The 25,295-nt window shown below is 48.9% G+C and overlaps 1 protein-coding gene across 8 annotated transcripts in view; it reads right to left on the reverse strand.

Moving 5' to 3' along the window:
- The window catches only part of HELZ (helicase with zinc finger), a 1,413,339-nt gene that overhangs the window by 147,781 nt on the left and 1,240,263 nt on the right, over nucleotides 1–25,295 (reverse strand). The window lies entirely within an intron of this gene.

The following is a 25,295-nucleotide window of genomic DNA, read 5'->3' on the forward strand; positions in this document are numbered from 1 at the left end:
ACATTCCAGAACTTGGGACATCACTTGCGCGACCGTATCCCAGAGAGTATGGATATAGTGTCCCAAAAAGTATGCAGTGTTCACGGACCACAGCGCTAGACTGGCAGAAGAAAATATCTTGTTCCCTTAGTTGTCCAGTCCACAGTCCGGGGAAGCGGTAGGGAATGCGCCAGAGGATTAAAAAGCCTGGATGACAAGGCTCTCAGGCGTAGGGTGTTGGGTGAGGAAATTTGGATAATTCGGCGCAGGGCGGCGGGCAGCCGTCTTATTCACAGGAGCCCCTGTGCTAGGTTTGGACCAGGTCCCCAGCAGGACATCTGTAAGTGCTTTGTTGAAGGGAAGAAGGGGGTCCGAGCTGGAGGCCCCAGGCTGAAGCACTTCAGTCAGGAGGTTAGGCCTGACCTCCACAGAAGGAAGCTTGAGGGTCAAAACCTCAGCTGCCCTTCTCACCACCATTGAGTATGAAGCTCCCTCCTCTGTAGCCACGGTACGGGGAGAAAAGATGCCAGTGTCAGGGGAGGTGTCCAACCCACTGGCATCACCCAAATCCTGCACCCAGTCCAGTTCGGGTTCAAGCTGGTCTTCTAAAGGGTCCAGCGATCCCTCTACACTATCCCCATATCCAGACCCATGGTAATAGGGTTCTTGATCAACCCTGGGCACAGCAGAGCTCATGGAAAACGGTGTTGATGTCTAGCGACATCGTTCTGCATCGTAGGGGATGAGTATAGGATCAACGTCAATTGTGGGCCCAATCGGCGCCAGGAGCGTTGACACCTGATTCGACGCCAGGGAAGGTCGCGTTGGCACGACCGGCATCGGGACAGATCCGGAAGCGGATCCTGAGGTGCCCTCTGGAGTCTGGACCGAAGTCGCTGACTTTGAACCCGAGGGGGCCCTCACCGACTCTCCTGGGCCCAAAGGTGCAGAGGATGGGTCAGGCTGCCCATATATGAGGCGCATGACCTCACAGAACTCCTTTAGTTGGGCACGGGTAGCCCTGGCTCCCGGAAATTCTGGGGGGCGGAAATTCTGAGCAGACTCAGACTGAAGCTCCAAGGACGGAGGCCTACAGCGTTGACGCTCTTCCTGTGTTGCGTCGTGCGAGCAACAGGGCAGAGTCGAAGAACCCTTCACCTTCTTCGACTTCTTCTTCTTACCCGAATGTCCATATGACTTGGACGAAGAAGAATGGTGGTGACTCCGTAACCGGACTCCTGACCTTCCTCTTGAATGGGACGGGAAACAACACGGAATCGAGTGTCGGCCGCCATGAGCTGTAGGGACCACTCCCTCAAAGCTTTCGGTTTCATGGCCCGACACTCGCAGCAGGACTTCGGGTCGGGGGCGCGCTCCAAACACCAGATGCACACGAGGTACAGGAGTTGCAGGACTTGACTCCGGTTTTACGGGACACCCCTCGATGCATCAAAACTTGTCCAAAAACAAATTCGACAAAATGTCGCAGTTAGTAAAAAATAAAAAAGACTGGGGTAGCTCTTCTCCTGATCTGCGCGTAGGCTAGCGCAGAAAGAAAAGAACGGACGTCGCACCGGGGTGGCACCTATATACGACCACTACATCATCATGGCGATCACGACGCCAACGATGCCTGTGGAGTCGACCGACACCACCTAACGGCGCACAAGGGTACCGCTCAAAGAAAAAATCTCCGGATCCAGTCTGACGCCTGGGGAAATTCAAAGGTAAGGAATCTGCAACTAGAAATCTCTAACAGATTGTCCAGGCAGTAATGTTTAGTAAACGTGTGCAGGGATGCCCATGTTGCTGCCTGGCCGATATCCAGGACAACGTTGTGGAAGCAGCAGTTGCTCTGGTGGCATGAGTGCACAAGCCCTCCGAGGGTTGTTCCTTGGCCAAAGTGTAGCACATTTTGATGCAAAGAAGTGCCCATCATGAGTACCTATCCCAGTACTCAGTGAAGCCATCATAATTACAAACCCACTAGACCATATACTCAATATGGCTACATTGCACTTACAATGTCTAAAAATGGACTTAGACACAGTAGGGGCATATTGCTCATGCTGCTGTGCCCTCACCTGTGGTATAGTGCACCCTGCTTTAGAGCTGTAAAGCCTGCTAGAGGGGTGACTTACCTATGCCACAGGCAGTGGTTTGTGGGCATGGCACCCTGAGAGAGGTGTCACGTCGACTTTGCCTTTTTCTCCCCACCAGCACACACAAGCTGTGAGGCAGTGTGCGCATGTGCTGTGTGAGCGGGTCCCTAGGGTGGCATAAGATATGCTGCAGCCCCTGGGGACCTTCCTTGGCCACAGGGCCCTTAGTACCATGGGTACCGTTTACGAGGGACTTAACTGTGTGCCAGGGGTGGGGCAATTGTGGAAACAAAGGTACAGATTTTGGGAAAGAACACTGGTGCTTGGGGCCCCGTTATTAGGGTCCCAGCACACTTTCAATCAAAGTTGGCATCAACACCAGGCAAAAAGTGGGGGGTTAACCATGCCAACAGTGGCACTTTCCTGCAAAGGTGTAAGGGAAGGGGGGTACTTGGGGACAAGTCCGGAAGCTCCCAACAGGGGGGCTTGGTCAGTGGGCTTCTTGGGAGCAGGGAGAACACCACTGGAAGTGGTGGACCCATGCCGAAGCGCTCGGGTCCAGAGGATCTTTAGCAGTGGTGCTCCTGCGTCAAGGCACACACTGGTCTTTGGGTGCCGTGAAGAGAGAGCAAAACAAGACAGCTGGACGACTGAGAACGATGTCCTCTCTGTGAGGCTGACGTCCCGCCCCGCCAGGTCTTTTGATGCGCAGTTGGAAGTCCGGGATGGGCTTCAACAAGCCTTGGGTCCTGCGAGGGGGCCAGTACACCAAGTATTGGTGCAGCTCGGCTCCGTTTGGTCCTGGTGTCTTCTCACTTCTAGGGGAGATGGGTCTGGTCTGTTGGAGCACTGTGACCTCCACCAGGATGGCTGCTGCCTCCGTGGGCTGGTTATTCGGACGTTGCGGCTGGTACCTGCAGGAAGTAGGGAAGTGGCTCTTCCACTCCAAGGGAGATGCTGACAGGATGGCGAATTGCTGTAGAACATCTGAGGCTTTTGGAGTCCTCACTGTAGGAAGCTGGCTTGGTGTGTGGTGGGTACCTTAGGACTTACACCTTATACCAGGGTCCAGGTATCCCCTATTAGAGTAGTGTAGGCAGTGTCTAGAAGCCAGGCTCTCTAGAGGCACCTGTGGATGAGCAGCCAAGGCTTATCTAGGAGACAGGAAAAAGCTCACGCAATACCACTGTAGTCACACAGCACTTATAAACATGAAAGAAAACACTCAGTGTTACAAAAATAAAGGTACTTTAATTTAGTGACACAATTACCAAAAAGTACTAGAGAGGCAACCCTCCAATATGAGGTAACATATGTACACTAGAAATCAAAAATAGGAATAAGTAGCAAATGAAAATCACTGCAATAGCAAAAGACAATAGTGACCCTAGAGGGGCCCAAACCATATACTAAAAAAAGACGTGAATGCGAATACAGGACCCCCACCTAAGTGGAATGTGTAGAGGGGAAGTGAGGGAACTATGAAACCCCAAAGGTAAGTACCACAGTCCGCCCCCATCCACCCCAAGCGGCCAGGAAGAAAGGACTAAGTTATTTTCCCACAACCACCCAAAAGGACTAAAAAGAAGATAATGTAACACCCAGACAAGACTGCAAGAAACCGGTGGTGGATTCCTGGAGTGGAAGACCTGTGGAAGAAGGGGACCAAGTCCAAAGGTCACAGGAGTGTCTGGTTGTGGCAGGAGCCACTACCCATCCGTTTGTGGTTGTAAGAGGTGGTCGACGGCAGGGCGAAGACGGTCAGCAATGTAGCCCTGGAGCCGGAGAAGAGTTCCTGGAGGATGCTGTGGACTTCCCACGCCAAAGGGAAGATTGCAGTGGTCAGTGGCATGGAAAGGCCACCAACAAGCCTTGGCAAAGGCAGAAGTTGCGGTGAAGCAAAACTGGACCTGCCAGGGACCAGCAAGGTCCAGGGGAACTCAACCCGTGGGGCCCTGGGGGCCTTCAGCAAGGCAGAGAGTCCACAGAAGAAAAGGCAGACCCCATAGGAGACCCACTGGATGAGGAATCAGGAGTCACAGAAGAGCCCACAAAGCACAACTGGAGAAGGGTCCCACGCCGCAGGAGAAGCACGCAGAGGGCTGTGTGTCACAGTGAAGAGTGCTGGGGACTAGAGCTACACGGAGCCTGAATATCCCTTGGAGGAGATGCCAACAAGCTGCAAGAGACGCGGTGCATGGGGGTTCTGTCTTGGATGGGAAGGCAAGGGCTTACCTCCACCAAAGTTGGATAGCTGGTAGAGAGGACCAAGGGGACCACTCCAGACCACCACCCATGATGCAGGATTCATGCAGCTGGTTGTCGTTGCAGTTGGTGCCTGCGGATGTAGAGAAGTGACTCCTTCACTCCAAGGGAGATTCCTTCTTCCTTCTCGTGCAGGCTGAAGACTCGCCGCCCTCAGAGGATGCACAGCCGGGGAAATGTTGCAGAAGCTGGAAGTAGCCGTGGAAACAATGTCTTCACCATGGATGCAGACTGTCAGTTCCTGGAGTGTCCAGTCGAAGTTCCAGTGGCCAGAAGTCAAAGTAGAGGTTGCACATAAGTCCTGCTGTAATCTTGCAAGCCAAATCGGAGGACCCACCCAAGAGGGAGACCCTAAATATCCCTGAAAGGGGGACTGGTCACCTGTCTGATCTGGCCACTTAGATGCTCCCAGAGGCCACTGCACACCTCGGATTCAAAATGGCAGAATCAAGGGACCCTCTGGAGGAGCTCTGGGCACCACCCCTTGGGTGGTGATGGACAGGGGAGTGGTCACTCCCTTTTCCATTATCCAGTTTTGCGCCAGAGCAGGGACCAGAGGTCCCTGAACGGATGCAGACTGGTTGATGCAAGGAGGGCAGCAAATGTATCCTTCAAAGCATACCAGTGGTTTGGGGAGGATACCCCTCCCAAGCTATGCAGCACCTATTTCCAAAGGATGAGGGTGTTACCCCCTCTCCCAAAGGAAATCCTTTGTTCAGCCTTCCTGGGCTTGAGCTGATCAAGCAACAGGAGGGCAGAAACCTGTTTGAGGGGTGGCAGCAGCTTGGGCTGCCCGGAAAACTCCAGAAGGCTGGTAGGAGCAATGCTGGGGGTCCTCCCGAGTGCATGGAATCATAGTTCCAATACAGGCAACAGTACTGGGCTATGATTCCGACATGTTTGATACCAAACAAGCCTAGGTTCAGAGTTACCATAAAGTAGCTGGACCACAGGCAGTGACCTATGTTGACTAAATGCATAAAATGGCGTCCCCCACACTCACCAAGTCCACGAAAAAGGTGCTGGAGTTCATGGAGGCACCTCTGCTCATGCAGGGGTGCCCTCACACACAGGTACTCGCACCCTGCTCTATAGGCTAGGAGGGCCTACCACAGGTCTGACCTGGTGCAGTGACCTATAGTGAAAAAAGGGTGCATGCACCCTTTCACATGAAGAATGGGCATAGCCATATTCCAGAAGGCTTGGTTTCCACCAAAAACAAGATGGTGGAACCTTTCTTCAAGTGTTCACTTACAGTAGCCCACAAGAGGAGCGTGGCTTGCCCTAAGATGATACACACATATACAATTTATTTTTCCCACCTGACCTGGTGCAAAGTGGGCATCAGGTGGCAACAACCAGGTCTGGGGAAGCGAGAGTTGCATACCAAAGCTGGCCGGGCCTTTGAAATCCTTGGCAAGCAGATTTGCCAGCCATCCTGCTTCGACAGGTGACAACACCTCTCTCTGCAGCAGGCTTTGTTTCTGGCCTCTGAGAGCGCAGGCTCTTATGTCCAGAGAGTCAGAAACCTCTCTGTGGTGGCAGGCTGGTCAAGACCAGTCAGCCAACTCACTCGGAGACTAGGGAGGTTCAGGTGGCACCTCTAAGGTGCCCTCTGGATGTATGTCATAATAAATCCGAGGCTGGCTTTTGCCTGGATTTATTAAGACGAGGTGTTTGATACCAAACACCAAAGGTTTCAGTGAGGCCATTATGTAGCTTGGGAACTTGTGATCACAAGTGTCCAGCACAAGCTTCAATATGGCGTCTCTGTTCACTTGCAATGGAGCTGTGCACCACAGGGTCATATCTGCTCGTACAGATATGATCACACATGAAATATAAGGCAATCTGCCTTAGGACTCTAAGGCCTGTTGTATGGGGGACTTGCATATATAGATGCAGTGTCTAGGGCATGGCACACAATGGGTGTACCATGTCGTGTTTTCACCTGGCTTGCACTAGGACATGCAGATTGCATTGGCAGCTATGTGCTTCTTGTTTTGGAAGGACCCTGAGGGTGGCACAATATGTGCTGCAGTCCTTAGGGACTCTCTCCACTACCCAGGCCCGTGGTACCATGGGTACCTTGTACTAGGGACTTACAAGGGTAGGGGGAGGATGTGCCAATTGTACACATTGTTATCTGTTCTTAGGGGAACATCACTGGCACTGGGGACATGTTTAGGGACCTAGTGCACCTCAGTCGAAAAACCTCAGTACCAGTGAGCAAAAGGGGTGGGTGGTGACCATGTACAAAAGGGGCACTTTCCTCCACAGAATATCCTGGACTCGCCACTCAGGAGAATCAGCTCAAAACTGCGCTGTGTCCAGAACAGCTCAGGTTAAAGCGAACATCTGAGAGGAAGTCAGGTGTGACTTTGGCATGGTCATAGTGAACCCAAGTGAGTGCAGGAGGTTCGCCGTAATCTGCAGGTGGAAGATGGCAGCCTAAAGTGAGCCCGACTTTAACAATCAGCCGCCAAGATAGGGAAAGACTGACACCGCTAATCTCTGCAGATGAGCCGCAACCCATGCTATCACCTTAGTGAACACCCGAGGGGCACTGGACAGGTCAACAGGGAGCACAGCAAACTAAAAACGCTTGTGGTAGACCGTGAATCACAGGTAGTGTCTGTAGGCAGGCAGGACAGGGATATGAAAATGTGCATCCTCTAAATTCAACGCTAACCTTTAATCTCTGGGGTCCATGGCAGACTGAACCTGAGCCAAGGAGAGCATTTTGAATTTCTCCTTCTTGAGGAAGAGAGTCACAACTTCCTTGAAGAGAAAAGAAAGTTGACCCTTCGTCATCCTGTCCTGAGATGGTGGTACAGGGGAAGACAAGTCACGAAGGGGAGGGAGTAACCCTTTCGGGCCAACTGCAAAACCCACCTATCCAATGTTATGGACTGCCAGTGGGGCAGGTGATGATGAATCATGTCACCATCTCAGTGTCAAAGCACGCTTCAACAACTTCTTCTTATACTTACCCGAGTGTCCCAAAGATTTGGAGTGGGACAAGGACCTCAGACTTACCGACTGCTCCCAGGACCTTCCTCTCGACCAGCGCAGTGTCACATGACAGGCCACCATAGGCTTGAGGGTGCGCTCGCTCAAGGCCTTCTGGTTGATCGTGTGGCAGTCTGAGCACGACTTTAGCTTGTGGTCGTGCTCAAGGCACCACAGTCAAACAATGTGCAGGTCTGTCATAGACATCAGCCAGTGACAGGTGCCCAGGGCTTGAAGCCTGGTTTCTTGGATGACATCTTGCCACACCAGTAGGTAAACCTCAAGAAGACAAAATGTCAAAAAAAACTCAGTCAAAAAAGACTGAAGGGGTAGCTCTTTCCAGATCTGTGCTGGCTGGGCAGAAAGAAAACAACTGACGTCAGCACGCCTGGGTGGCACCTATAGGTGCCATGGATGTCACTTCCAGTGTGGAGGACGCTGACTATGCATGCGGAGCCAATCGACTCCCCCTACAGCATGCAGGGGTACTGCTCACAACAAATCTTCCGGATCCAGTCTGACACTTGCGATAAATCTAAGGTAAGGAATCTGCAACTAGAAGTCTCTGTCTGGTGCTTTAGTTAATGTACACGGCGTAGTAGTTAAAGCAGTCATTGGGGTGACTCATCTGTGTTGTTGAGGAGATATTACTTGTAGTTGCAGTCTATAAACAGACCTCAGCTTTCTTAGTCGACGGTGGTCTCAGGCAACAATCATATCAACATTTTTTATTCTGAAGTGATTACCCAGATATTCTCGTATTTGGTGTGGGTGGCTCCGAAAGTGGTGTATAGGCAATCTTGAAAGGTTTTTTTCATTCAAAGTGATTCATCGACCAACATGTATGAGTGTCACAACTTAAGGGAGAAAGGCTGGCCTAGTTCTTAGCACAAACTTGTCTCAAAAGAAGGTTGTGTGTGTTAAAACAGACAGCACTTGTAATTCACTCATGTGGTGTGTTGCCATGATGGGGAGAAAGAGCAATGTTTTTCATTATCAAGACTGTCAAAACCATGTTGCAGCCCCATTACAACATCACAAGTGATTTGAGAAGAAACAGGCGTGTCAAACCTTTGGTGAAACAACTCAAAACTGGTGATTTAAACAAGAAAGGATGGTCCGTTAACACAAAAAGACTGGCAATGCCGACAAGTGACCCTTCACTGTACCAACAGCAAGTTGTTGCTGGGAGAATTAAAAGAAAAACAAAAGGACATAAGAAAGTTTGGCCTGTAAGGGATCGATGGTTTGGGCACCACAAAACAAATTCATCCCAGCGACCAGCATAGATGGAAACTGTAAAAGGGCATCTTGCAGCACGGATGATATCCACCGCCTCAGTCGGTAAACCAAATGCATTTAAGTGCTGCCACTCAACTCTATACAGAGGTGTAGGTTGTGGAGATTTGAGTGCAGGTCCATGCCTTGCTGCTGGAAAGGGAGGTCTGCCTCAAATTTTAGCTGTATTGGAAAGCATATGCTCAGACTCAGGAATTCGGGGTACGATTCCCTTCTGGTGCAGTCTGGGGCAATGGAGAGGATGTGGCCCCAGTCCTTCCTGATCTCCTTCACTACTCAAGGCAGGAGAGACAGCGGAGGCAATGTGTAGAGCAGTCTCTCCCATTATAGCCCAAGTGCTTGAACTAGTAAATGAGTGGATTAAACTATAGCATGCAAAACTGCTGACATATTCTTGGCAGTGGTGAACAGATCCTGCCAGGGTTCTTCCCGCTGACTGAAGACACCCTGCACAACCTTCGGGTGGAGATGCACAACACATGACTTTTGCTCAGTTTGTCTGCTCTGGCATTCAGAGACTTTGCTAGGGTCATTGGACCAGAAAATGTTCTGTTGTTTTGGCCACTTCCAGAGGCATAGAGCCTCCTGGAACAGGGCCCAGGACCACACTCCGTCCCACTTGTTATAAAACCATGTAGCATTAGAATTGACTGTAAGAACCTGTATCAGCTTCCCCTTGATAGATGGCAATAAAGCTTTTAAGGCCAAGCAGTTTGCAGCAGCTCTAGCAGGCTGACAGGGAGTCTATATTCCGCTGAAGACCAGATAACACTGATCTCCATTTTCCCCAGGTGGCGGCCCAATGCAGCACCAATGCATCTGTCACCACCATGAGTTCTGGATGGGGGAGGAATAGTGGTATGATGAGGGCAAGTTTCACATCCAATAGCCAGCCCTACAGATCCTGAATTGTCTCCTGCGCGATCAGTATTGTGAGAGAGTCAGCCTTTTAGTTGAGCCTGCTAGGACCTCAGGTTCCACTGCAGGACCCTCATGTGTCATCTGGTGTAGAGCATAAGAGGATGCATGAGAATAGGAAGAGACCAAGAAGCCTCAGAGCCATCCTCATAAGATCCAGGACAAATTCTGAAACATAAAGATCATATCCTGAATACCCTGGTCTCGCTGTAGTGGGGGGAAAGCATTGAACATCACCATGTTGAATACTGCCCAGATACATGGAATTCTCTGTAAGGGGTTCAGGTGTGGCTTTGGCTGGTTGATGGAGAACACCAACGAAGTAAAGAGGTTGGTAGTTGTCTAGAAGTGGTCCACGACAGACTGTGACAAGTCCACCTTCCGCAGCCATTCAACAAGGTATGAAAATACATGTGCTCCCAAACCTCTAAAGATGGGAGGCTACCATTGCCATTACTTTCATAGCGGCAAACTGAAACACCAGTGAAACTCCAGAATGGGTATCTGAAAATGAATGTCCTGCAAATCCAAGGACACCATCCTGTGTCCTGGTTCCAGAACAGCTACAACGTGAGCGACTGTAAGAATCTTGAATTTATCGTTCTGCAGGAAGGCTTTTAAAGGATAAAGGTCCAGGATAGACCTGAGACCCCCTGTCCTTTTTAGGACATGAGGAACAAGTGGGCATAGCATCCTTCACTTTTCTCATAGTCCGGCACCCACTTCGAAGGCATCCTTGAAGAATAAAAGATTTACTTTCTTCATTAGGATTGTCAACTACTCCTCCAAAATTCATCACAAGACCTGTTTGCCTGATGGAATGAGGCTACACCCAGGGAGGAAATGTTAAATTCTGCTCCGACCAGCACAGCGTGAGTCACTGAGGTTAAACTACTTCAGCTTGGTAGCTGCTGAGGCAGGGGAGGAGGAACTGGAGGATCGTTTTTCTTGCTGACTTGAGGGGTGTCTCCTGGTGCCACTTCTGCAGCACTGAAGAAAATTAGTTACTTACCTGTAACTTCAGTTCTCCAGTATTGGTATCTTTCCTAAATTCACATTCTTGAATCTTCCCCGTTGTCGAAGTGGAAGTCCCACGATACAATAACATAGCAGAATATATCATTACCATAGGCCCTAAAGTCAATGAACAGTCTCTTTATTAATATATCCATGTCCTTATTTTAAAAAAAGGACCAAACTTGAGTTATGACCAATCAGGTGACAGCACCCTCTAGAACACTCGAAAGAGAGGCTGATTCCTTCAGATGTTCGAGCACAAGTGGGAATTTTTATCCTTAGATATAAGAGGAGCCTCTAAGGGGAGGAGGGTGGGTCGCATGTGAATCTATGAAAGATACTAATACTGGAGAACTGAAGTTACAGGTAAGTAACTCATTTACTTCTCATGTATTGGATCTTTCATAGATTCACATGCTTGAATCAGATTAGCAAGCAGTAAGTAAAAATTTGTCTAGGATGTATTAGCGGATGGTGGGTCTTAATTTTGAATTATATTTTTGAGGCGACATGCATATAGTAATATAAACATGTATACATATACCCATATATAATAAACTGTACATAAACTGTATATATATATATATATTTATATTCACTCAAAAAACAAGGTTTACAGGGACATTATAGTTAGGCTTAAATTTTAAACGTACAAAACTATACAGGGAGTGCAGAATTATTAGGCAAGTTGTATTTTTGAGGATTAATTTTATTATTGAACAACAACCATGTTCTCAATGAACCCAAAAAACTCATTAATATCAAAGCTGAATATTTTTGGAAGTAGTTTTTAGTTTGTTTTTAGTTTTAGCTATGTTAGGGGGATATCTGTGTGTGCAGGTGACTATTACTGTGCATAATTATTAGGCAACTTAACAAAAAAAAAATATATACCCATTTCAATTATTTATTATTACCAGTGAAACCAATATAACATCTCAACATTCACAAATATACATTTCTGACATTCAAAAACAAAACAAAAACAAATCAGTGACCAATATAGCCACCTTTCTTTGCAAGGACACTCAAAAGCCTGCCATCCATGGATTCTGTCAGTGTTTTGATCTGTTCACCATCAACATTTCGTGCAGCAGCAACCACAGCCTCCCAGACACTGTTCAGAGAGGTGTACTGTTTTCCCTCCTTGTAAATCTCACATTTGATGATATGGACCACAGGTTCTCAATGGGGTTCAGATCAGGTGAACAAGGAGGCCATGTCATTAGATTTCCTTCTTTTATACCCTTTCTTGCCAACCACGCTGTGGAGTACTTGGACGCGTGTGATGGAGCATTGTCCTGCATGAAAATCATGTTTTTCTTGAAGGATGCAGACTTCTTCCTGTACCACTGCTTGAAGAAGGTGTCTTCCAGGAACTGGCAGTAGGACTGGGAGTTGAGCTTGACTCCATCCTCAACCCGAAAAGGCCCCACAAGCTCATCTTTGATGATACCAGCCCAAACCAGTACTCCACCTCCACCTTGCTGGCGTCTGAGTCGGACTGGAGCTCTCTGCCCTTTACCAATCCAGCCACGCGCCCATCCATCTGGCCCATCAAGACTCACTCTCATTTCATCAGTCCATAAAACCTTAGAAAAATCAGTCTTGAGATATTTATTGGCCCAGTCTTGACGTTTCAGCTTGTGTGTCTTGTTCAGTGGTGGTCGTCTTTCAGCCTTTCTTACCTTGGCCATGTCTCTGAGTATTGCACACCTTGTGCTTTTGGGCACTCCAGTGATGTTGCAGCTCTGAAATATGGCCAAACTGGTGGCAAGTGGCATCGTGGCAGCTGCACGCTTGACTTTTCTCAGTTCATGGGCAGTTATTTTGCGCCTTGGTTTTTCCACACGCTTCTTGCGACGCTGTTGACTATTTTGAATGAAACGCTTGATTGTTCGATGATCACGCTTCAGAAGCTTTGCAATTTTAAGAGTGCTGCATCCCTCTGCAAGATATCTCACTATTTTTGACTTTTCGGAGCCTGTCAAGTCCTTCTTTTGACCCATTTTGCCAAAGGAAAGGAAGTTGCCTAATAATTATGCACACCTGATATAGGGTGTTGATGTCATTAGACCACACCCCTTCTCATTACAGAGATGCACATTACCTAATATGCTTAATTGGTAGTAGGCTTTCGAGCCTATACAGCTTGGAGTAAGACAACATGCATAAAGAGGATGATGTGGTCAAAATACTCATTTGCCTAATAATTCTGCACTCCCTGTAGAAATTCACCAGTTATATATAGTTAGAATTACCACAAATAACTATAACTCGTATCCTAAGGTAACTATAACTCGCACACCCTCAATGCACAGGTATGGGATCGATAATTTTACTGCAGATGTTACAGTGACTTTATCAATAATGCTATTAAGGATGTCATAAGTGCTGTAATTTGTGGGTTAATTAGCAGTGCATGGCGATGGTGAGAGTTATAGTTACTTTAGGGCACAAGTTATAGTTACTTGAGGTAACTAACTATAACTGGCGAATTTCTATGGTTTCGTATGTTTAAAATGTAAGCTTCACTATAATGTCCCTGTAACCTTTGTTTTTTTAAGTGAGTTTCTATGTTTAAAAAAGAAAAACTATTTCCTAACTATAACGTCCCTTTAACATTAGTTTTTTTTGTGATTTTTTTTTTTTTTTTTTAACATAGTAATTTTCATGACTTTACGTTAATCAAACCACCACCTCGCACGGCCCTGAGGCCAACCCCCTATAAGCACCCAACCTTGCACCATCCACGGTCTTTGCGCAGCGGAGGTTGCCTGTAAGACCTGGCATGCACCCAGAACCTGTGGCAACCCCCACAATCATCAAACCCCATGCTGTGCACAGCCCTTTGGCAACGAGCAGCAGAAGTTGGCCGTGCCTCTCTGGGTGTCAGAATAAGTGTGAGAGGGTGTATCTGGGGGTGTGAATGGCTGTGACAGTGTGTCTGGGTGTGAGGGTTAGTACATCAGTGTTTTAGTGGGTGTGTCAATGTGTGCGTGGGTCTATGGATGGGTTCATGAGGCTGTGAGTGGGTGTGTGAAAGTCTGAGTGGGTCTGTGAGTGGGTGCATAAAGATCTGACTGAGGCTATGAGTGGGTGCAAGAGGGTCTGAGTGGGTCTGTTAGCGGCTGCATGAGTGTCTGAGTGGGTCTGTGATTGGATGCGTAAGCGTCTGAGTGGATGTGTGAGTGTGAGAAATTGATTGAAAGAGCCAGAGTGAGAGAAAGAAAGAGAGGGAGAGAGATAGAGAGTTTTTTAGGCTTTGATGCATGATATACTTAGAATGAGCTATCCTTTAAAATAAAAAAATTATCTTTCATTTTTAAACATAAAGCTTAATTTGCACTAAAAAAAAAAAAAGGAGGGAAGCAAGTCCGACTGGACTCTAACCCTGACTGCTCAGTGTGATGGTCTAGTGACCTTCATACTGAGTTAGTTTTTGTGCGTTTAGGCCTTTATGGGCAATCTCGGATCACGAGAGAGACCACAAGGGCTCCCCCATGGTCCCTCCATATTCAATTATTGTATTTTTTTACAAAAATGCCCTTACGAGCTATCTGGCACCGCGGGGGAAGTCTTAAAGCTTTCCTTGCAGTGACATTGCTTCAGCAAGCAAGGAGCTGCTTTAAGAGCAGCTCCCTGCTTGCTGAAGCATTTCATCTCTGTCTCCTGCACGTGTGCCTGCGTGCTGGGGACAGAGATGAAGGCTTTGGTTTTTGACAGCGGGACCTGTTTGACAGGTCCCACTGTCAAAACCTGAATTGTTTGATGAGGCTTGGCTGCAGCTGCAGACCTGCAGCAAAGCCACAGCAAACAGCTATGTCCGGGTTGGGGGGAGCCAGCCCTAGGGGGGGTGGCGGTCCCCAGGGCCATTATTGGTTCCATTTTTACATACACCCGGGGAGGTGGTAGTCCCCGGGGCTAATGCGGGTCTGAAACAGAGCCATTTAGAGTATTGCTTATTTGCCCCGGGGGTAGTGATCCCCGAGACACGGGGAGCCTAACGGCCCCCGCTCATAATTCAGTGTAGCCCAAGGGAGGTGGTGGTCCCAGGGGTTATGGGGGAGGCCATCGGGTAGTGAATTGGTAGCGAGTGTTGGCTACCGTGTATCTGAGGAACTTGCAGTGTTTGGGGTGAATGGGTATGTGAAAGTACTCATCTTGCAGATCCAAGGTGGTCATATAATCTTCGTGGTTCAAAAGCTTGAGAATGTCTCAAAGAGTGATCATACGGAAAGACTGCGTTTCAGGAATTTGTTCAGTTCGTCTATGTCTAAAATGGGTCTCCATTCCCCTGATTTCTTTTTGATTAGGAAAAAACTGGAACAGAAACCCATTCAGCTGTGGAATGGAGGAACTCTCTCTGCTGCTCCTTTCTCCAGCATGATGCTGGCTTCCTGATTTAGTAAGTGAAGATGAGGTAGATGCACACGTGTTGGGAGAGTTATTTATGGTCGCTGGATGAACTCCAGAGTGTGTCCATGGACAATAAGGTCTAGTACCCACTTTTCCAATGTTATGCTTCGCCAATGGGGATGGTAGTTGGTGATATCTACACCCAGTTTTTGGAAGTGGTGGTAGCCAACACTCAAAACAGGTCACTTTATTCTGTTGGAGTCCTCCCTGTGGGAGACTGGTTTCCCATGAGGCCCTTGTTTATGGTAAACAGCTGAAGGTGGCTGTCTATATGCTTGCTGTTGGAAATAAGGTCTACATTGGTGGTAGGGTTCCTGAAATTTTTGATAAGTGCCACTATATTAAGAGAGGCATTTCACTCTAGCTCCTCTGATGGGAGCTTTACTGAACTGGAGTGTACCCAGAGCCCGTACTGGCTCCGCATCCGCCTTTACAGTCTGTAGTACCTCATCAACGTGCTTCTCAAAAAGTGCTTGTCCATTAAATGCCATGTCTAAAATCTTTGTCTGGACTTCTGGACTAAAAGAAGTTCACTTTAACCATCCTTGTCTCTGTAAGACTGCAGCTCCTGCAAGGTGCCACAATCCGGTCAATGCTATATCCATAGCACAATCAATTATTTTGGAGGATGTTCTTTATCCTTCTTGCAGCAATTTTCTTGCTTCTACTCACTTTTAATCGGGAATGAGTTCGATAAAATCCCCAATCTCAAACCATATTTGTCTGTCATTACGTGCCAGGATAGCCAGAGCGTTGGTTGCTCTTACTTTTAACAGCAGACACTGTGGTGAGAACATCTTTCCTATGTTAACCAGGCGCCTGCCTTCTTTATCAGGAGGTGCTGAAATAGGCGTTCCTGGATTTTTGGAGCAGTGGTGTGCCACTTAAGCAATTATGGAATCTGCCCCTGGGTGACCTACTATGCAGGCTGGCGCATTATTAGGGGCCTTGCAGTTCTTTTCTATACTTGGTAATAATGCAGGCAGTGAAGCAGGATTTTGCATAATTTGTACTCCTTCCTGCCAAATATAATCAATTATCGGTATAGCCCTTACCAATCTTCTTTGAGTTTCTTTAAAATTGTAGAACAAGCAGTCTGTCTGCTTTACTTACATGGGGAGATGTAATCTGTCAGCAGCCCTTTACATGATTGCATGCAACCCGCCAACATCCTCTAGCGAAGAATCTACTGGATGGCAAGGCGATGGGGACAGTGTTGGCAAAAGGTAGCATTCCACTCATGGTGAGAACAAGTGTCCTGAATTTTGCCTTCCTCATGCTCATCACTAGATGAAGAAGGATCATCCCTAGGAGGAGCAGCAATGTTAGATAGTGGGGACATTAGGAGGAAGAATGTGCTCTGAAGTTGTTGGTTGTTGAGGAGGTGGAGCAAGTTCCAGAGCTGGTTAGAGAGGTGCATCTGGGTATCTAGTTTGGTAATCCTTCAAAATCTTTTGCAAATTTTGCAGTAATGTTACAGGTACCAAGCCTTGAGGCACCTGAGGTTGCTTATGTAATCTATAAAGCTGAGAAGGTGTGGGTCTACTACCGTATCTTGATTCTTGATAGTAGCCATCATAATGTTGGTAATCATCATCCTCACCCAAATCTTGCATTTTACCCGTAGTTTTGAAGGATTATAAGCTGTCTGGAATGGACCCTTGTAGGAAGTTGGCTCTGTATATACTATCTCAAAGTAAGAGATAGTGTGCATAGAATTCAGGGGTTCCCCTTAGAGGTACAATGGTGGCAAAATTAGATAATTCTAATGCTCTATTTTGTGGTAGTGTGGTTGAGCAGTAGGCTTATCAGAGGGTAGTGTTAAGCATTTGTTGTACACACACAGGCAATAAATGAGGAACACACACTCAAAGACTTAACTCCAGGCCAATAGTTTTTATATAGAAAATATATTTTCTTAATTTCTTTTTAGAACCACAAGTTCAAGATTTGAAGTAAATACATAAAATGCAAGGTACTCCACAGAGTTAAGTTAGGAAGTTTGAATTAGAGGTAGAGCATATACAGTTTTTGGTTAAAATGGCAATAAGCTATTTTAAAAGTGGACACAGTGCAAAAATCAACAGTTCCAGGGGGAGGTACGTAATGGTTAGTTTAACAGGTCAGTAAGGCAATTGCAAGTTCAAGTTCCTGGGCATAGGAAGCCCACCGTGGGGGGTTCAAGGCAACCCCAAAGTCACTGCACCAGCAACACAGGGCCAGTCAGGTGCAGATGTCAAAGGAGGGCCCAAAACACATAGGTTCCTAAGAAGAACAGGGGTGCTCCGGTTCCAGTCTACCAACAGGTAAGTACCTGTGTCTTTGGAGGGTCGACCAGCGGGGTTTTGGAGAGCACTGGGAGTGTCACAAGTAGGCACACAAAACATATCCTCAGTGGCACAGAGGCGGCCGGGTTCAGTGTGCAAAGCAGGCGTTAGGTTTTGTATAGGAATCAATGGAGGGACCCGGGGGTCACTCTAGCGGTGCAGGCAGGGCACGGGGGGGGGCTTCTCGGGCCAGCCACTGACTGGGCTAGGAAGAGGGTCGCCTGAGGGTCACTACTGCACTGGACTTCGGTTCCTTCTGGTCCTGGGGGCTGCGGATGCAGTGCTTGGTCCAGGTGTCTGGTTCCTTGTAACAGGCAGTCGCGGTCTGGGGGAGCCTCTGGATTCTCTCTGCATGCGTCGCTGTGGAGGTCCACGGGGGTCGTGTCGGGTTACTCACGAGGTCGCAGACGCCTGGGAGTCCTCCCTGTAGTGTTGGTTCTCTGGAGCTTGAGCCGGGGGCGTCGGGTGCAGAGTGTGAAAGTTGTTAAAAGTAAAAAATGTTGCTGTGGGTGAACAGTGCCTCTGTTCTCTGGAGTTTCTTGGTCCTTCGGATTTAAGGGCAGCCTCAGAGGCTTCAGAGGTCGCTGGTACCTGTTGGATGCATCGCTGTGCAGTTTTCTTTGAGTCTGGAGACAGGCCGGTAGGGCTGGGGCCACAGCCATTGTCGTCTCCGTTGTCTCTGCGGGGCTTTCAGGTCAGCAGTCCTTCTTGTTTCAGGTTGCAGGAATCTGGTTTCCTGGGTTCTGGGGTGCCCCTAAATACTGAATTTAGGGGGGTGTTTACGTCAGGAGGGCAGCAGCCAATGGCTACTGTCTTGGAGGGTGTCTACATCCTCTTTGTGTCTCCTCCCTGAGGGGAGGAGGGCACATCCCTAATCCTATTGGGGGAATCCTCCAATCTCAAGATGGAGGATTTCTAAAGGTAGGGGTCACCTCAGCTCAGGACACCTTAGGGGCTGTCCTGACTGGTGGGTAACTCCTCCTTGTATTTCTCATTATCTCCTCCAGCTTTGGCGCCAAAAGTGGGGGCAGTGGCCGGAGGGGCGGGCATCTCCACTAGCTGGGATGCCCTGGGGTGCTGTAACAAAAGGCATGAGCCTTTGAGGCTCACCGCCAGGTGTTACAGTTCCTGCAGGAGGAGGTGAGAAGCACTGGGAACAGGGTCAAGACTGATTTGCATATGGCTGGGCCCAAACTGGGGTGGCATGGTGAGCAAAAGAACGATGGATTAAACCCAGATCTGTGACTGGGGGTGAGTGTATGAAAAGTTTCAACAATCCGTCCATCATCCTTTTGTGTTGGTAAAGTTGCCCTAAATGGGAAGGGTATGCCCAGACGGGGGTCCTTTGCTCACTGTGCCACTGGATTCAAGCTAGCCTAGCTGATGAAGGGTGATACCCTGAAACCGGTCATATGATGCTTGTTTCCGGTCCAGGAAGGACATGGCTTGGCAGTTCGGGTTGGACTGTTCCCATAGGGAACAGGGTCAAGACTGATTTGCATGTGGCTGGGTCTAAACTGAGGTGGCATGGTGAACAAAAGAACGACGGATTAAACCCAGATCTGTGAGGGGGGGTGAGCGTTTGAAAAGTTTAAACACTCCGTCCATCATCCTTTTGTGTTGCTAGAGAAGCACCTCCACCCAGTACAGGCTTTGTTCCTGGCCACAGAGTGACAAAGACACTCTCCACATGTGGCCAGCAACTCGTCTGGTTGTGGCAGGCTGGCAGAAACTGGTCAGCCTAGCACTAGGAGTCGGACTAGCATTCAGGGGGCATCTCTAAAATGCCCTCTGGTTGTATTTTACAATAAATCCCCCACTGGCATCAGTGTGCATTTATTGTGCTGAGAAGTTTGATACCAGATTTCAGTGTAGCTATTATGGAACTGTGGCGTTTGTGTTTGACAAACTCCTAGACCATATACTCTTTATGGCTACCCTGCACTTACAATGTCTAAGGTTTTGCTTAGACACTGTAGGGGCATAGTGCTCATGCACATATGCCCTCACCTATGGTAAGTAAACCACAGTACCCTGCCCTATCTGACATTTAGTTGCCTTGATAGAGAGGCCTGCTGCTTGCAGGGCCTGCAAAACCTTCTTCAGATGGACCAGGTAATCCTGCTAGTTGGAGCTAAGGACAGCAATATCATCAAGCTAAGCTGCACTAAAGGATTCCAAGCCAGCAAGGACTTGATTCACCAACCTTTGAAAGGTGGCAGGGGCATTCTTTAAGCCAAAGGACATCACAGTAAACCGGTAGTGCCCATCAGATGTAGAGAATGCTGTTTTCTCTTTTGCTCCAGGTGCCATTTGTATTTGCCAGTACCCTGCTGTCAAAGGTACTTAAGTATTTGCAGCACCTAATTTGTCTATTAGCTCATCTGCCCTTGGGATGGGCTCAATCATTCCCAACTCCAGCATCTTGTGGACTTCCACTTAGATGCTTTCTTTTAACTTGATCAGACTTTTTTTCTTGACAGGCATACAGTCTCCTGTGTCCACACCATGGGTACACAGGAATTTTTTTTTTTTTTTGCTGAGTGAGGGGTCCCCAGGGTGGCATAATACATGCTGCAGCCTTTAGAGACCTTCCCTGGCATCAGGGCCCTTGGTACCAGCGATACCATTTACAAGGGACTTATCTGGGTGCCAGGGCTGTGCCAATTGTGGGAACAAAGGTACAGTTTAGGGAAAGAACACTGGTGCTGGGGTCTGGTAAGCAGGGTCCCAGCACACTTTCAATCATAACTAGCATCAGCAAAAGGCAAAAAGCCAGGGGGTAACCATGCCAAGGAGGCATTTCCTTACAACCTTCATCGTCAGAATCATCTACATCTAAAAGGTGGCTGGGAGGATAAGAAGAAACCTTGCTGGGAGAAGTATGCTCTTATCTAATTGTATAAGTTACTTACCTTCGGTAACAAAATATCTGGTAGAGACATTTTGTAGTCGCAGATTCGTTACCTTAGAATTTTCCTACAGACGTCAGACTGGATCCAGAGGTTTTTTCTCTTCAGGGATTGCTTTTTGGCCAAAGCGTAGCACATCTTGATGCAAATAAGTACCCATCGAGAGATCATACGTTTTTGCATTGTCTTCCCTTTCTTCGCACCCACATACCCGACAAAGAGTTGATTGTCCCCCCAGAAATCTTTAGTACGATTAAGGTAGAACCCCAACGCTCTTTTTGGGTCCAGATGGTGGAGTCTCTCCTCCTCATGGGAAGGATGTGGGGGTGAGTAAAACGTAGGCAGAGTGATGGACTGGCCTAAATGAAAAGGCGTAACAACCTGGGGAAGGAAGGAAGCCTTGGTGCGTAACATCGCTTTGCCAGGGTGTGCAGACAAAAACGGAGGCTTGGAAGAAAGAGCTTGAAGATCACTTACTCTGCGAGCAGAAGTAATGGCAACAAGAAAGACAGTCTTGAAAGTGAGGAGCCGTAAATGGCACTTGTGCATCGCCCAAAAGGGAGTACACATTAAGTAAGTAAGAACAAGACTGAGGTCTCACTGAGACATGATAAATGGAGTGGGAGGAAACAAATGCGTGAGACCTTAAAGGAATCTACTCACAATAGGAGATTTAAAGAGTGAAGGCTGATCAGGTAGCCTAAGAAAGGCCGAAATGGCAGATAAATACTCTTTAAGGGTGCCCAGAGCAGAGCCCTGCAGGGCCAAAGAAAGAATGAACAAAAGAACCTCAGAGAGGGGAGCAGAAAGTAGAACAAATTTGTTGGTGCACCATGCCACAAATTTATGCCAACGACAGACGTATACCGCTTTGGTGGAGGGACGTCTGGCTGCCAAGATAACATCACATACTTCAGGTGGAAATTCAAAAGTCGTCAACTGTCGCCGCTCAATCTGCACGCATGAAGGCGGAGACTGGACAGGTTCAGGTGGAGAACCGTCCCCTGGCTGCTGCGACAGACGATCCGCCTGAAGAGGCAGTCTGAGCGGAGGATCGTTGGCCATGCTCAATAACTCTGGATACCATACTCTCCGTGCCCAGTTCAGAGCAACCAAGATTACTTGGTTCCGGTCGTTCTTGATCTTCTTGAGAACTCTGGGCAGAAGTGGTATAGGCAGAAAGGAGGACTGAGTTCCACTTGAGACGAAAAGCGTCTCAGAACGAGTGCCGCCTTGGAAACTCCAATGCGCAGAATAGCGGACATTGAGCGTTCTCTGCGGAGGCGAACAAATCTAACCAAGGATCTCCACACTGCTGAAAGAGACCTTGCGCCACCTCTGGATGGAGACGTCATTCGTGATTGGCTGTGCATCACCGGCTGAGTTCGTGCGCTCTAGCATTGAGGGAAACCACCAAATGTTGAACCACCAAGGAAATGCCCTGATGTTCCAGCCATGTCCAGAGGCGTAGAGCCTCCTGACAAAGGGTCCAGGAGCCCATTCCGCCCTGTTTGTTGCAGTACCATATGGTAGTAGTGTTGCCTGTGAACACCTGCACTACCTTCCCTTTTAGAGAGGGAAGAAATGCCTTCAATGCAAGCCTGATCGCCCAGGGTTCCAGGAGATTGATATGGAGCCCAGACTCTGCCAAAGGCCAGAGGCCTCTGATCTCCGCCTCTCCCATGAGGCCGCCCCAACCCAGAAGTGACACATCTGTCACTATGGATAGGTCTGGCTGGGGAAGGGCGAGGGAGCTGCCATTGACCCAATGCGAAATTAAAAGCCACCACTGTATGTCTTTCGCAGTCCCCTCCGAGATCTGGACCATGTCAGACAGATTCCCCTGATGCTGCGCCCATTTGAACTTCAAGTCCCATTGCAGAGCCCGCATATGCCATCTGGCATGGGTCACTAGCAGGATGCAAGAGGCCATAAGGCCCACAAGCCTCAGAGTCACTCTCACCGAAATCCAAGACAGAGCTAAAAGATCAGAATCATAGCCTGAATATCTTGGACTTGCTTTTTGGGAGGCTAGGCCCGAAACTGCACTGTGTCCAGAACAGCTCCGATGAAAGGGAGTGTCTGAGAGGGAGTCAGGTGTGACTTCAGCATGTTGATACTGAACACCAGAGTGTACAGGAGGTTCAACGTAGACTGAAGGTGGGAGACGACTTTCTGGGAGGAGTCCGCCTTCAACAGCCAGTCGTCGAGGTAAGGGAAGACTGAAATCCCCAACCTGCACAGAGGAGCTGCAATCACCACCATCACTTTCGTGAACAACCGAGGGGTGCTGGTAAGGCCGAAGGGGAGCACGGTAAACATAGTGCTCGTGACCTACCACGAATCGCAGGTAATGTGGGCAGGCAGGATGGGAATGTGGAAATAAGCATCCTGCAAGTCCAACGCTACCATCCAGTCTCCTGGGTCTAAGGCAGAAAGGACCTGAGCCCGGGTGAGCATTTTGAATTTCTTCTTCCTTAGGAAGTAGTTGAGGTCCCGAAGGTCTAGGATAGGACGTAAGCCTTTGTCCTTTTTCGGCACCAGAAAGTAGCGGGAATAACAACCACAACCTACTTCTGGCACAGGAACATTCTCTATGGCTCCCTTGGCCAAGTGAGCCGCGACTTCCTGGCGGAGAAGTACTAAATGAAGTTGGCTGATTGACTGAGGCATGGCTGGTGGGGCAGATTTGAAAAGGAGGGAATAGCCCTTTCGAACAATCTGCAAAACCCACCCGTCCGTAGTAATGGATTCCCAGTGGGGCAGGTGACAGCGAAACCTGATGCCAACTGGATTGGCTTGAGGGGACTGACTAGGAGGGTTTGGAGGCTGCAGCGGGGGCAGGGGTGGACTGGGAAGACCTCTGGTTCCCTGTCCCATGCCCACGTGGGATTCCGCGTCCCCGCCACGCAGCGGCAGAACAGCATGAGTGGCATGGTGGCTGGGTGGGGGATGCGACAGGGAGCCCCTTCTGTGGCCACAAAAGGAGTACTGGTGGGGGCGAAGGGCAGAGGAAAGGCCAAAGGACCAAGCCGTAGCTCGGGACTCCTTAAATCTCTCCAAAGTCGAGTCTGCCTGGTCTCCAAAGAGACGGGGGTCATCAAAGGGCATGTCCATGAGAGTCTGTTGGACATCCCCCGAAAAAACAGAAGTACGTAACCAGGTGTGGTGCCGCAAGGCCACCGTCGTAGCAACAGATCTGCCTAGAGAGTCGGTCGTGTCTAGCCCACATCGTATTGTGAACTTCGCCCGTCTCTCCAATTGTTAACAGCTTGGGAGATGACCTCTACAGTAGGTAGCTCAAGGCCAAGGACCTCAGCTTCCCTACTGACCATCATAGCATATGTCGCTCCCTCCGCCGTAGCCACAGTAAGAGGAGACAGCATGCCAGCGTCTGGGGAAGTGTCCAGTCTGCTGGCCTCGCCCAATTCCTGAGTCCAGCTCACGAAGGGTCATCCTGGTATTCATAAGGGTCCAGGGACCCCTCCAGTCCTTTCCTGAATTTGTACCCGTAAGAAAAATGGTCCAAATCCAACCTGGGGTGAGTAGGCCCCATCGAAGTCAGAGGCGGCGGCGGCCGACGACAGTCCAACTCCAAGTCATCAGGGATAAGGATCGGGCCGATGCTGGGAGTGTCGACAATCGAACCAGCACAGGGGAAGGTCTCTGTGGTGCGACCAGCATCGGTGTGGATCCGCGAGCAGATCCGGAAGGGGCCTCGGTGGCCGGAGCTGAAGACGCCAAAAATGAGGCACATGGCTTAGTAGAATTCCCTTAATTGGGCTGGGGTCGCTCCGGCTCCAGGAAAACTGTGGAAACGCAGAGCGGACCCAGAAAGAGGCTCTGCAGACTGAGGCCCTGAGCGTCGACACTCCTCCTGTGTCACGGCAGCCGACCAACGGGGTGAAGTCAAAGGGTGACGGGACCACTTCAACAACTTCTTCTGACCTGTACCCGAAGATTTCGAGGAAGAAGAGCAGTGGTGGCTCCATGAACGATCTCAAGACCTTCCTCTCGAGCAAGACAGTGACTTACGCGGAGTTGAGTGCTGGCTGCCATGAGCTTGAGGGACTGCTCCTTCAAGGCCTTCAGTTGCACGGTCCGGAACTCGGAGCACGACTTCAGGTCATGGTCGCCCTCGAAGCACCACAGACACAATGCGAGTCCGTCACTGACATCATACAGAGACAGTCCTCACACAGCTTGAAACCGGTCTTCAGGCACATCTCAATGCACCAAAATTGGTCCAAAAAACTCGACAAAACAGACAAAGTCAGTCAAAAAGAGACCAGGGTAGCTCTCTCGGATCAGTGCATTGTGCGGAAAGAAAAGAACTGACATCACAGTGCTGAGGCGGTGTCTATGTACTACTCCCGACGTCATTACGGCGGCTACGATGCCAACGACTTCTGTGGAGTCGACCGACGCCACCTACCAACGTGCAAGGGTATTGCTCGAAGAAACAAATCTCTGAATCCAGTCTGACACCCGGGGGGAAATTCTAAGATAAGGAATCTGCACCTAGAAGTCTCTAACAGATATCTTTTTTTATATCTTGATAACCGTTGGAGCAGTCAATAATGCAGTTGAAGAGGGTTTTAGAACTGTAAGTGCTGGCAGTTTTGTAACTGAATCCGTCGTTGATGAGGACTTCGTTGGTACCTTCTACGGTGGGATTGTCGACGGTAAGGTTGTGGACGGTGAAACCGTTGTGGGGAGTATAGTGGATGAAACCGTCATCTGAGGTAATGCTTGTGACACAGTACGGATTGTCGTCGATGAGATCATCATCGATGGGATAGGGGTCAGGGAGAACGTTGACAGTGTCATTGTCGTCAATGATGCCATAGTAGATATTATTGTACTTGTCCTCGCCAGCTATGTTGCCTTTGACGAGAACTTCAAAGCTGATTTTGCCATCTGAGGTTCTGAAGGCGGTTTAGAAGAGGTGACAGACTTTCTGAATTGAGTGAAAGGATGCGAACTACTCTGACTAGCCGCATGCCTTTCTTCTTTTGTCCTGTTGTGCCTTTGGCATTCTCATG

Source organism: Pleurodeles waltl, chromosome 7, assembly GCF_031143425.1.
Source record: "Pleurodeles waltl isolate 20211129_DDA chromosome 7, aPleWal1.hap1.20221129, whole genome shotgun sequence".
Lineage (NCBI taxonomy): Eukaryota > Metazoa > Chordata > Amphibia > Caudata > Salamandridae > Pleurodeles > Pleurodeles waltl.